The sequence below is a fragment of the Drosophila arizonae genome, chromosome 3, assembly GCF_054131065.1.
Source record: "Drosophila arizonae isolate 15081-1271.41 chromosome 3, UAZ_ARI_1.0, whole genome shotgun sequence".
Classification (NCBI taxonomy): Eukaryota; Metazoa; Arthropoda; class Insecta; order Diptera; family Drosophilidae; genus Drosophila; species Drosophila arizonae.
This window is the reverse complement of record NC_142923.1, coordinates 15,750,209-15,762,236: the sequence shown is the minus strand read 5'-3', so window position 1 is coordinate 15,762,236 and position 12,028 is coordinate 15,750,209. Positions and strand designations below refer to the sequence as shown.

At 34.6% G+C, this 12,028-nt stretch overlaps 1 long non-coding RNA gene across 1 annotated transcript; it reads left to right on the top strand.

Moving 5' to 3' along the window:
• Positions 1 to 9,389: 9,389 nt before the first annotated feature.
• On the top strand, positions 9,390 to 11,484 carry LOC149269730 (uncharacterized). Its single transcript, XR_016269052.1, has 2 exons — positions 9,390 to 10,151; positions 10,238 to 11,484. It is a non-coding gene; the product is annotated as an uncharacterized LOC149269730 (long non-coding RNA).
• The last annotated feature ends 544 nt before the right edge of the window (positions 11,485 to 12,028 follow it).

Here is a 12,028-nt window from a genome sequence, read left to right as displayed (position 1 = left end):
ATACTAGAACTTCTTCTTATAAGCATTTAGTAGTAGTAGAGAAAAGAATATAAAAAAAATAATCATGTAGAAATAATAATAATTACCTGGTGGAGTCTAGTAAAGCTAATTTGCAAAGACAAAGTGGCGTAGAACAGAGTCATTGACTTCCATGAAAAAATTTTGCGCCGGAAAATGTAGCAGCTGGACGCAGCAACACTGAGGACAATGCTCATGGAAGGGCTAAAGTCTGATGGTTAATGCAGGAAAGCACCTAGTTTAAAGGTGGGCGAAAGCTCAAGAGGGGGGAGGTTTTTTAGTCGGCAATCAGCAAATGTAAATGCAACTCGCCACTCCGATCAGAATTTACTGTACAATGGTAAAAAATAATATATATATTATAAAATCACATAAAATAAGAATACCAAAAATAAAGAGTATAGTAGAAAGTACAATAATAATAAAAGCCAAAAAATTATGAATAAAAAAAAAATTAAATAAATATAAATAATAATAATTAATATATCGAATATAAAATAAAATGAGAATTGTGATTGATAAAAAAAAATATATAGATAATAATATCGATAAAATATTGTTATCAATTTAATGTCTAATATATTCTATTCTATTAAAAGTATTTTTTTTTTTTTTTTTTTTTAACAAATAATATACAAAACAAATAAGTTTGTAAATTAAATATAATAACGAAAACTTATAAACATAAACAAATGTATTTTCTCTCTATTATCTAAGAGATGTTTTTTCAAAATCAGGCCACTAAAACCAAAATTAAATAGAAGTTTGCTTTGATTTTCTGCTGTGTTTAGCCCTGTAAAATAGCCATATATAAATATATACATACAATACAGACTGCGGAATTTCGTTTCAGTGTGTGCTCACTGTAGCGAATCGTTGCGTACGAATATACAAGGGAATACAGTAATGTATCCCGGCGCGCGCAGTGAACTCGAAAGTTTTGTGTCCTCGTTTCTTGGAACTAGCTTCATAAGTGAAACGTGAATATGTTTATTTGTAGCAATCAAAGGATCGTTTCAATGTTATTTTCGTCTCTTTTTTGTTTTTTGTTTTTATTATTATTTTGCTGACATTTTCTGCTTTGGCTTAACAAAAAGTCAACATTTGCATTTACATTTGGTTGACAAATATTTATTTTGAGTAGCAAAAACTTTGCGTATACAAACAATTCCGGGTGCGTCAGTTAATTAGCTAGAATTTTGTGGTTTGATCTACTAACTTTTTTATCGTTTAGCATAAGTATTAGAGAGGAATGCGGTGGGCATTAGCCAAAAAGTTTGTGGCAAGCAATTTGTGAACAAAGTTTAATTTAGACCCAATCGAAAGTCCATTAAATTTGATTCCTTGACACAGGTGAAGATTAGCCAAGCACCAAATTGAACTTAAGCAAAGGATAAAGAGGGGAAGAGTGGAAGGCAGCTTAAGGGGAAGGGTGAGGGAGGGGTATGTAGATGCTCTAGCTATAAATGTGTAGGAGATATAATAATTTAACTTATTTCCCCTATAACTGATTTCCCATTCTTAATGGGTTTAGAGTATAGAAAAACGATAATTAGAGTTTGGCTTTTACGAGCCTTTGACCAAATCAGTTACCCCTCTATTGAAGCCAAAAACTGAAGCAACCTCTACTAAGAAATCATTATCCAAAAGCCATGGACCCAGTATAGATAGGCTTTCCTTAATTCACATTAAATATATACTGGATGATATATTATAAAAATTAATAACTTAATCCTCAACCTTAGTTTTAGGCCAACAATTCTTGGTCAAGCGGAATGGGAACTTAATCCAAGAATCCCGAAACGATGAACCATAAATTTGTATATTCAAGCATGGCATTTATTTTAATCTAAGCCCCTAGAGCTGATAAGTGAGCCTTAATTGAAATTTAAAATCCCCATAAATAGACACGCCACGCTCATTATAAAGTTGACATGGCGGCCACAAAAGGTTATAGCCAGGCTAATGCAATAAGCATAAAGTACCTGCAAATGTTTATACGAAATTTCTTTGTTGTGGCAAAGCATGTAAATCTGTTAAATATACACAAACATGCATATATGTATATATAGCCACGAAAAGCTTAGTCCTTCACAAAAGAGAGAAAAAAGCGAGAGGACCCTTTAAAAAAAATAAAGCAAACAAAAACATGGCAAATGATGTGAGCGGTTAAGCTTCTTGGGTCTCATTAACAATGCTCACATATACTGCCGCACACACACACACACTCACAATCACAAAAGCACTCGTACCTCGTCGCAATGCCCAGACACATGACGAGTAGTGTAATTTATCTTTCGGTCTAAACAGACTCGTTTAAAACGCATATATTTCTGAGGCTAAACAATTGACTGAAATGTAACGATTGCGTCGCTCTCAACACACACACACACACACACACACACACACACACACACACACACACACACACACACACACACACATATATATATACATACATACCGACTTTTAGCCGGAGTCACAGCCGGAACGACAAGCGTACAATTTCTCTAAATTGCATCTATAAAACTAAAGTTTAACTATGAGACCCGAAACCCAGACACCACACAGAGCATTGCAAATGTACTAAGTATTCCCCTGACCAGCTACAGCTCTTTCATTTCAATCTCTTTTGCTCTGCGATTGTGTGTGTTGACAACCAAAATGTCGGCACGTTTTTAACAAAATATTTGTATACCCTATAGCGCTAGAAATTGTTTAGAAGGAGTATACAAATATTTTAAAAATTGTTGTAAGTATACTTGGGGAAAATAATTTGTATGCCAAACTACGAGTTGATTTTAATATTATATTATTTAATCAACAATTTAATATTTTAATTTTTGTATCGATAACTTCTTCTATATCATTAAAGCAATTATTTATTTGAATTAATAATATCCCCTACAAAGATAAATCGACCCAATTCCACTTGATCCTTAATTAAAGTTGTCATTAATATTTCGATTGTTTGGCTCTTATATTCATTCATAGCTGTAAAATTGAATAATTCCCTAGTAAGTACTGCCTAGACTTTCTATAACATACTTACTTAAAAACTTTCGTATGATATCTTATCTCTTTTATGACAAATTCACTTTACTGAACTTTTGGCAATCGGATAACTTTTGACATTACTGGGTATCTGCTAGTCGCTTACTAACGACTAATTCTTTTACATTTTTCGCATTTTTACTTCACTTAGCTGTAATTCTGGGCTGGTGTGAGTCATGACAACGCGTTGGCAGTTGGGGCGGGCGCGACCAGTCGTCGGGACAGAAAGTAACAAAATGTTTGGATTTTCAAATAAATTTCAACTTTTAAATTAACTAAAAGCTTAAAACGGCATTTGGCTGCAACATTCGTTGCCCCCATTCGAAGGCGGGTGGGGGAGGGGCGGCGATGCGAGAGTGGGAGCTAAGCAGAGCGAGTGAAGCGTAGCAACATTCTTTTGCGATTTTAAGAGCATGTTTGGCGAGAAGGAAATAAAGGAGGGAAGCGAGGATAGGAAGAGAGAGTGAGGGAGGGAATGAGAGAGGAAGATAGGGGCTTACCAAGTACAAATTGAAGTAGACGTAGCAGAAGCAACGCATGTTTCCGGTATGATAAATATTTACATTTTTGCTTGGCAAACGTCTTTTATGCCATGCGTTTTACGAAGCCCCAAGTCCGCACAGTTTCAAACTCAGCTATGTAATCTGTATACCCTGTTTCGCGAGCAAATAGAATGGTTTTGGATGTGAAGATATGAAATATGAGTTTGAGAGACATTGGCCGGAAATTAGAAAAAATTGGAGTGGGATATCAGAATATTGGACTAAATGGTTAGACAAGCTATGGCATAAGGTCTCTGCTGATATTGGAGAGATGTAGCAAAGTTACGTTGATATTTGATTAACAAATATAATATATAAACACTGATAACACTTTACCTAGTAGATAGTATGGAGAAAGCAATCGATAAAAATCGATAACATGTAGAACTTAGATAAAGAACGATTTGATAACTGGGTAATTCATATTGAGACCATTTATTTTTACAAATTTCCTTGCCAATATGAGAAAGAAAACTTTAAAAATCCATTAAGATTATATATTACATTTTAATAGAACCCACATACACAAGAGATCTCATATGCAAAGCTCGACAATATTTAAACAAATATCTCTGTCATTTCCTGTAGTTTTGCTGACTAATCTAAGTAATCTACAGGATAACTCTTAGTCGTGTCAACTGCCAGTTGACACACTTATGTGTGTGTCGTCCTTTCTTGTTTTCTTTTTATGGCAAATCTGTAAAGACCGATAAAATTGCATATTTTTGCATGAAAGGCAGTCAGATGAGGTAGAATGCGAGCCAACAGTTGCATACAACCAGAAGACGCGGCAGAGGGGAGGGGGGGGGGGGAAGAAGTTGCAGAAGAAGAAGAGGATGATAAAGCAGCTGAAGCAGCATCAAGTAGACATTTCTCCAGGCAACTCACACGTCCATTCAGATGCGCATACTGGAGCAAGCAACAGAGATAGAGGGATAGAGAGAGCGGGGTGGGGCATTCAGCGAGAGGGCGGGCAATGTCTGCAAATCATGGCAGTGCAAACAGGAAATGTTGCAGTAGCAGACATACAAGCAGTCGAGCCACAAAAAGCGGGAGAAAAAATCGCCAAAGAAAATTGCCACACACACTACACACATTCGCACACTCACACACACACTCACACTCACACATTGGCGCTTGCAACTTTTTGCATTAAAACTCGAAAATAAAAGTTGCAAGCGCATTAAAAATTGTTGCATTCTCCAATTGCATTCACAGTTGTCATACGGGAAATGTGTCCTGCGTGTCGCCTGCTTGTCAGCACTTTTCTTTCCGTCCGTCTACTCCTTTCAGCCATCTACTTTTTTATTTATCTTCTATAAGCTGGCTATGAATTCCGCCGATGACTGCCGCGTGCCGTCTGCTGCGTGCCACATGTCGCACTTCGCATGCAGGATTGCTCCTTGCTCGTTGCTCGTTGCTCGCATGCGTTGTCATTGTTCGAAGCCATTTAAAGTGATGCACATCAAATTCCCAGAGACGAATCATCAATTGTGCGTTATTGGCCAGCTGAAGAGTGAGTGGTGTGATAGACAGCCAGATACCCTGTATACGAACAATTAACCTGGATTTGGAAAACTGATATAGCCATGTACTTGAAATTGTAAAGTGTGGCATACTAAAAACATGTTACATTGGGAGTTACTATATGATTTATATCATTGTTAAAGAACTTGTATGCTATTGTTAATCTTATCTAAAGACAGATTTATTCATCATTTATTCGAATTATTAATAGCGAATATATCAACATTTTAGTATCCTAAACAACTTTAAATATAATTCAACTGAATTTCCAAAAATCATACATATTTGATTTTGCTAGAGCTAAAGGTCTAGAATTTGACTGTTGAGCTCGTTTATAAATAGATTTATTAAATATATATGATTCAACTGAGAGAAAATAAAATTTAATGAATATCACAATTTTAATATTAAAATTTTTATTTTTATTTTTTTTTATAATAATATACCTTTGTGGTTTTAGCCTTTGACTGCTGAGTTTCCCTTTGAAAATATTATTATTAATCAAAAATATTATCATTTGACAGCTAGCGCTCTAAAATTCGACTATGGAAATTCGAGTTGCTGTTAACCTCCTCCATTGTTTGATAGCTAAATAAATAGTATATCGACGTCAATTGTGGACCTAACAAATGAAAGCCAGCGTTTGCAGTTTTGGGGCCTCAAATCACTAAGCTCTGCAGATGAATCACTGTTGACCCGCTCTGCAGATAGACATATGAATTATATACACGCAACACTGGCGACAGCTCGAAAAAAGAAAATAAAATGATTTATATGTTTTGCTGTTTTTGGGCTGTTGTATTCGTCGGCCAATATCAACTTGTCGAGGTGAACATTTAAAAATGTTTTTCAAAGCAGAAAAAATAGAGACACACATACGTAATATATCTATATAGAGATTCAGTAAGGCAAAAAGGGTTAGTCCCAAAAACAACTTCTAAATTTCTAGCCCATCCATCTAATATACAAGTTTTTATTTTCTTTAAATAATTAAAGTTTAGCCACAGGAATTTTCCCATTGAAAACCTCACAATTCTCTTTCAGTATTTAATGAATGAAATTATTATTTACCACAGGCACTTTCCACATTGAAAACCTCAGAATTTTCTTTCAGTATTGAATGTAAGTAATTACATAAAATAAAATCAACTCTTCAGTTATATGTAATTTATGAATTAGTCGTAAATTGCAGTTTAAAGAACCTCATTGATTCTTTTTGAAAAGAAGGAAAATTTCTTTTTAAGCATACTTCGCTGAGTAGTTGAGGGAAAAAAATGAAAAGAAAAGACGAAAATAAATCTTAAAAATTCGCTTTGTTGCGCAATCAATGAAGAAACTTATGGCTAAAAGGAGCATCGAAAGTGCGAGCTTTGGCACAAGTTGGACGACAACTTCTTGAAAAAGTCGCCCTCAAAAAACCATCTCAGAGTGGAGCAGTACGCTTGAAAGTTTCGCAAAAGGTCCTAAGTACACATGTGCCATATTCATGCTGCTCGTAAACATATATTTCAAAAAGAAAAGTTTCCGCTGTGGAAAACTTGCTAACTAGACATAACTGTGACATAAATGTTATTTAGCTGCGCCAGTTTTTAAGGTCGCTCGAAGAAAGTCGGATAGTTGAGCTGCAATTTCCGATAGCTTATCTAATCGGAATGAAATAGAATTTTTTCTATAGCTATTGACGAATTGTTGTTAAGTGGAATTGCCTTTCTGAATCAAATATTTATAATGAATGAAAATTCCTTATATAAAAATAAATTGGTATTTGGTAAATTGGTCTTTTTTCCATTAGATATAAATAGATAAATAGATAGATAGATGAAAAGATTGTTTTTTTTTTATTTTTTTTTTATATGAATTAAAAAAACAGATACATCTTTTAATAAGTATATAATCGAATAGAACAGATATCTTTATATCTATAGTTTACTTAATTCAAATATAAATTTCTCAAATAACTCAATTTGGTTTTGTAATTTTTCTTTAATTTTTGTTTAACATTTCAAATTTGTTAATATAATATGTACATAAGTAGATTGCTCGACAACCGTTAGCAAAGTTTATCTTTGGCTTATTCTGTTCACAGCTTTCGCCGCCTACATTCTCTGTCGCCTTTCTGACCTTCGTCATTAAAATAATTAACGTGCCTTATGCCTTGCAGCCAGCTCTCAGCGTTCTCTCGTTTAATTCTAATTAAAAACTCAACTTTGTTCACTTTGCCGTCGCTTGATTTAATTTTCATTTTTTCTTGTTTTTAATATTTTATCGCAAACTTTGCTTGCAGCTTTGACTCGTCTCTACTTCCGGCACACTTTCTTCCGGCGTACTTTGTGTGCTTCATTGACATTTTAAATTTAACCGTTTGACAAAAAGAAATACAAAAACGAAGAAAATAGCAAAGAGAAGGTAAAAACTGCATCTTATGCATCCTTTCACCCATGCTGGCTGCAGTTCTCTTTACTCTAGCCATTTTTTTCGGATATTTTCATAGGGTTTGTTTTCTCAACTCTTCGATAAACAATGGAAATTAACAGAGCAAGGCGGAAATTAAAGAAACTTCCGAGTGAAATGTTTGATTTAAAAGAAAAATTGCAGCTCAAGAAATTGAAGAGAAATTTAATGGAAAAAATCTGGCTTCAAATTGTTTGGGTAAATAAATCTGAATGAGAAAATTCTCTACACATTTTGGGATGGGTGGAATTTTCACACAGTTAAGAATTTTGTACCCACATATTTGTGATTTTCCTTCTCACTTGAATATGTATATGTAGTTTCGCATGTAAGCTTTTAATATACAAATTTATTTAAAAGCATATTAATATATTAGTGCATCAATCTAAACAACAATTTCCATTTCGCATTCCTTTTACGTTTATCTTTGATAAACACCTATTCATTAATTCAATTCCCTTTATAATAATAATTCATTTAATTCAAACAAATCTGAATGAATAATCGCTTGGGAGCAGACAAATCGCATGAGTTATCCACAAAGAGCCCATTAAAAAGCAATTTCCCAGCTTGGTATTTGGACATCATAAAAGTTAAAAAAAAAAGGTAGAAGAAGAAAATTCGACATGTTCCAGCTTCAATATGTATGTTAGCCAACTTGTTTTCGATTTCCGTCCGCAAAGAATTGAGGCATGAGATGCTCGATGCTCGTTGCTCGATGCTCCGGACACACAGGAAAATAATTTCATGTTAGGGTTGCCCAACCGCAGCGCTGCCACTCGAACAGAAAAGAGAAAGAGAAATTTTGTGCCCTGACATTGGGCATGGATTGGACCATAAATCCAATTGTCAACTGTGCCGCAACTTTCTCATATTGTCTGCTTACGAAAAAAAAAAAAAATCATTTTATTTTTCTAATTACAAACAGAACGACCTTAATAATATCCCTGTAGAGCCAAAAAATCCACACAAACACACATATATATTGAGCAGCTTTACAGTTACAATGTGTGCCAGGATCTGCTGTGTGTGTTTGTGTTTTCCTTTTCCAAGTTGATTTAAAATGCTTTATTGACAAAAATTTGCTCGAAAAGAGAGCAGCAAAAATTGCATTTCCGAATGTAATTCGCCAAGTTGGCGATTCCTGACCAAAAAAAAAACTAGAAGTAGTACCAGGAAAGCGACTATATATATATTTATATAGAAAGTTTGGAAAAAAAAAACAACACACACACACACACATAAAAAATGGGAGCAGAGTATCCAAGCGCTTGGCAGGCGGTGTCTCATTCGGTTGTGGATTCAAGTAGGCATGTAACCTCGTTTATTTTTTGCCTGGCATAATGAAAGGGGAAAGTTCTGCAATTTCACCGCCCATGGTTCCGGCCACACACACACATACACACACGACTCAAGTGTGTGAGTGTGCCTGTGTGCGCTTTAGGTGCACTAAATGGCATTTGAAAATGTTTTGTAGTTGAACTTTGGTGCCTGGTGACTGCTTGACGCTTGTTTCGCCTTTGCCATTTGCAACTGGAAGGCAAAACCGGCTCTGACAGCAGCCTGAGCAGACGAGACGGCACAGGAGCACATCCTAGCTGCCGGCACGCAAATAGAGAGACCGTCACACACACACTAACACACTCACACAGTCACACTCACTCATGCACACTCTCACAAATCATTTTCGCACACACTCATAGAAAAAGGTCAAATGTGAATTATAATTAAAAAACAAAATGAAAGCGTAATTTCTTTTTCTAGGAAATTGAAATACCAGACCCATGTGGACCGCTCGCTGTGAAGGCTGCCCACGTTCTTGAGAGCCAACTTTATGTATATACATATATACATATATAATACGTATATATCTATATATATAAAAGAAAGTTGTGTAAAAGTGAAGACTGCTTATAACTTGATTTGGGCTGAACCAATTTTCATGGTTTTTGATTTGTTGGATTTGTCTCCGCAACGAGTTTAGTATAGGGTCTTAAAAATACTGAAAAAATTTGCCGAATACTTGAAAAACGCGGTTTTTTCCCCAAATGTTCAAATTTTTTTTATACCCAGTAGGCTTGGTAACAGTGACAGTTTTGACAATAGTGTAGAAGTAAATAAACAAATGTAGTCAGTCAGTCTACGGTCTCCTGACCTCGAGCAGACCTGACTATTCAAAAAAAAAAAAAAAAAAAAAAAAAAAAATTTTCAAATCAAAAGGAAAAATATTTCAAATCAAAAATCTGCAAAAAATCAAAAGATTAAAACCTGACTGTTCAAAAAATAAATAAAAAATTAAAAATTCGAAATTAAAAAAAAAAAAGGTAATTATTAAAAAGTGTATTTTTGGCTTTTTATATTTTCGGACTTTTAAACTTTATAAATATTTCAAATCAAAAATCTGCAAAAATTAAAAAAAAAATCAAAAGATTAAAACCTAACAATCAAAAATAAATAAAAAATTCAAAATTCAAAATTCGAAATTAAAAAAAAAAAAAGTTAATTATTAAAAATTGTATTTTTGGACTTTTACAAAAGCTAAATATCTCGAAAGTTCAGGTATTTGTTTGTCTCAAACATAAATTTGTGTAAATTATTTATATTTATATTTCTCGATTGTTTTATATGGTTTTGTGCGAGGGCAGTATTACTATTAATAAAAATGCCGCGTCCTAGAAGATCTAATCTTTCCCGGCGGACCCATAATGCAATTAGGCAACGGAATAGCGCGAGTCAATTATCTGACGAAGAGCAATCGCCCAAGAAAGGCTCCGCGTTAGTACCCAGGGAAGAAGGGCCTTAATTCGTGCTTCTCAAAGAGAGGCAGCCCGTGAAATGGCAATAAGAAATGGTTCAAGGATTGATTTGAATCGAGCAGCGTTTCGATATGATTGCACCATTGATTACAGCTTGAATCGTTTAGTTTGCATTGGTCCAATGGACGTTGTTTGCTAGCATTGTGGCGCATTGAAGTTTGCTGGTGAAACGCCCGGTTTGTGCTGCCTTAGTGGTAAAGTGACATTGCCATTAGCGGTCACCATAGCCATTGCGTTCCCTGCTTTATGGCGAAACACTAGAATCACGACATTTTCTAGCGAACACTCAAAAATACAATGCCTGTTTCCAAATGACATAATTTGGGGCGGAAAATATTGGAGACGGATATTTAAGGTAATTTACGTTAAAAATTTTATTTTCTATGACTGCCAAAAAAAAATTTTGAATAATGTAGTTTGTTAGATTTCTGTAAATAGTGTTTGTAAATATAACTATAATAACTATGGCTTTGAATTTAAAGATTCAAGGCCAGATTTGCCATCGCATTGGATCATTGCAACATATTGAAGATGCACAGCACAAATTCTTGCAAATATACTTCATGGGCAATATGGAAGAACAACTTGACCGGCGTCAAGAAATGAACACAGCTATGAAAAGAGCAATTCTCCATGATTTGCATGCTTAGAAATTTAAACCAACCAAAACTGTGCAATGGAACGCGTTTGGTGATAAGAAAACTGATGAGCAATGTGATTCACGCGTTGATACTCAAAGGAAAATTTAAAGATGAGGAAGTTCTTATTCCTAGGATTCCGATGATCTCAACAGATATGCCCTTTGAATTTAAACGAATTCAATTCCCGCTTCGTCTTGCCTTCGCCATGACGATCAACAAGTCACAGGGCCAATCTTTGACTATTTGTGGCCTCAATCTAGAAAATGCGTGTTTTTCTCATGGTCAATTGTACGTGGCATGCTCACGTGTTGGCAAACGATCCGCATTATTTGTTCTTGCACCCGACCAAAAAACGAAGAATGTCGTTTACAACAAGGTGCTTGAATGAAAATCCGATTAATAAATTTATCAGTGTATCCCAGCCTGAACAACATAGCTTTCAACAATTTTTTACCTAGAAATAATATAGAGGGCAATGCAACGTTTGCCGGGCCAGCTAGTATATATATATTTGCGTAGCTCTTGCAGCCGAAACATAAACAATGTTAAAGAACTTTCATAACTTCATTAATTCAGTTTAACTTTGTGTTAATAATAGCTTGCATATCAATTTCCTGCCTTTGCTTCGTTTTTCGCATAGAAACGAAAACAAAGAGCACTTTTTATAGGCCAACATTCACAATATAGATTTTATAATAATTCATTTACAAATTTGCATATTTCGCAGAATTCTCAGCTACGGCTGAAAAGTATGCAATACATTTTTGAAAAAAGAAATAAATAAAAAATTATCAAAAATTGTCGTACTTTAATTTTCTGTTAATTTAATACTATTTTCAAATTCATTTCTATTTAAAAATGTATTTCTGTTTTTCTGTAAATAGAATTTAAACTTACCCAAATATTCACATAAACACACGCGTTTATTATAATGCCAGCTAACAGTAAAACTCTGCCTCCCAAATTTTACTTAGATACA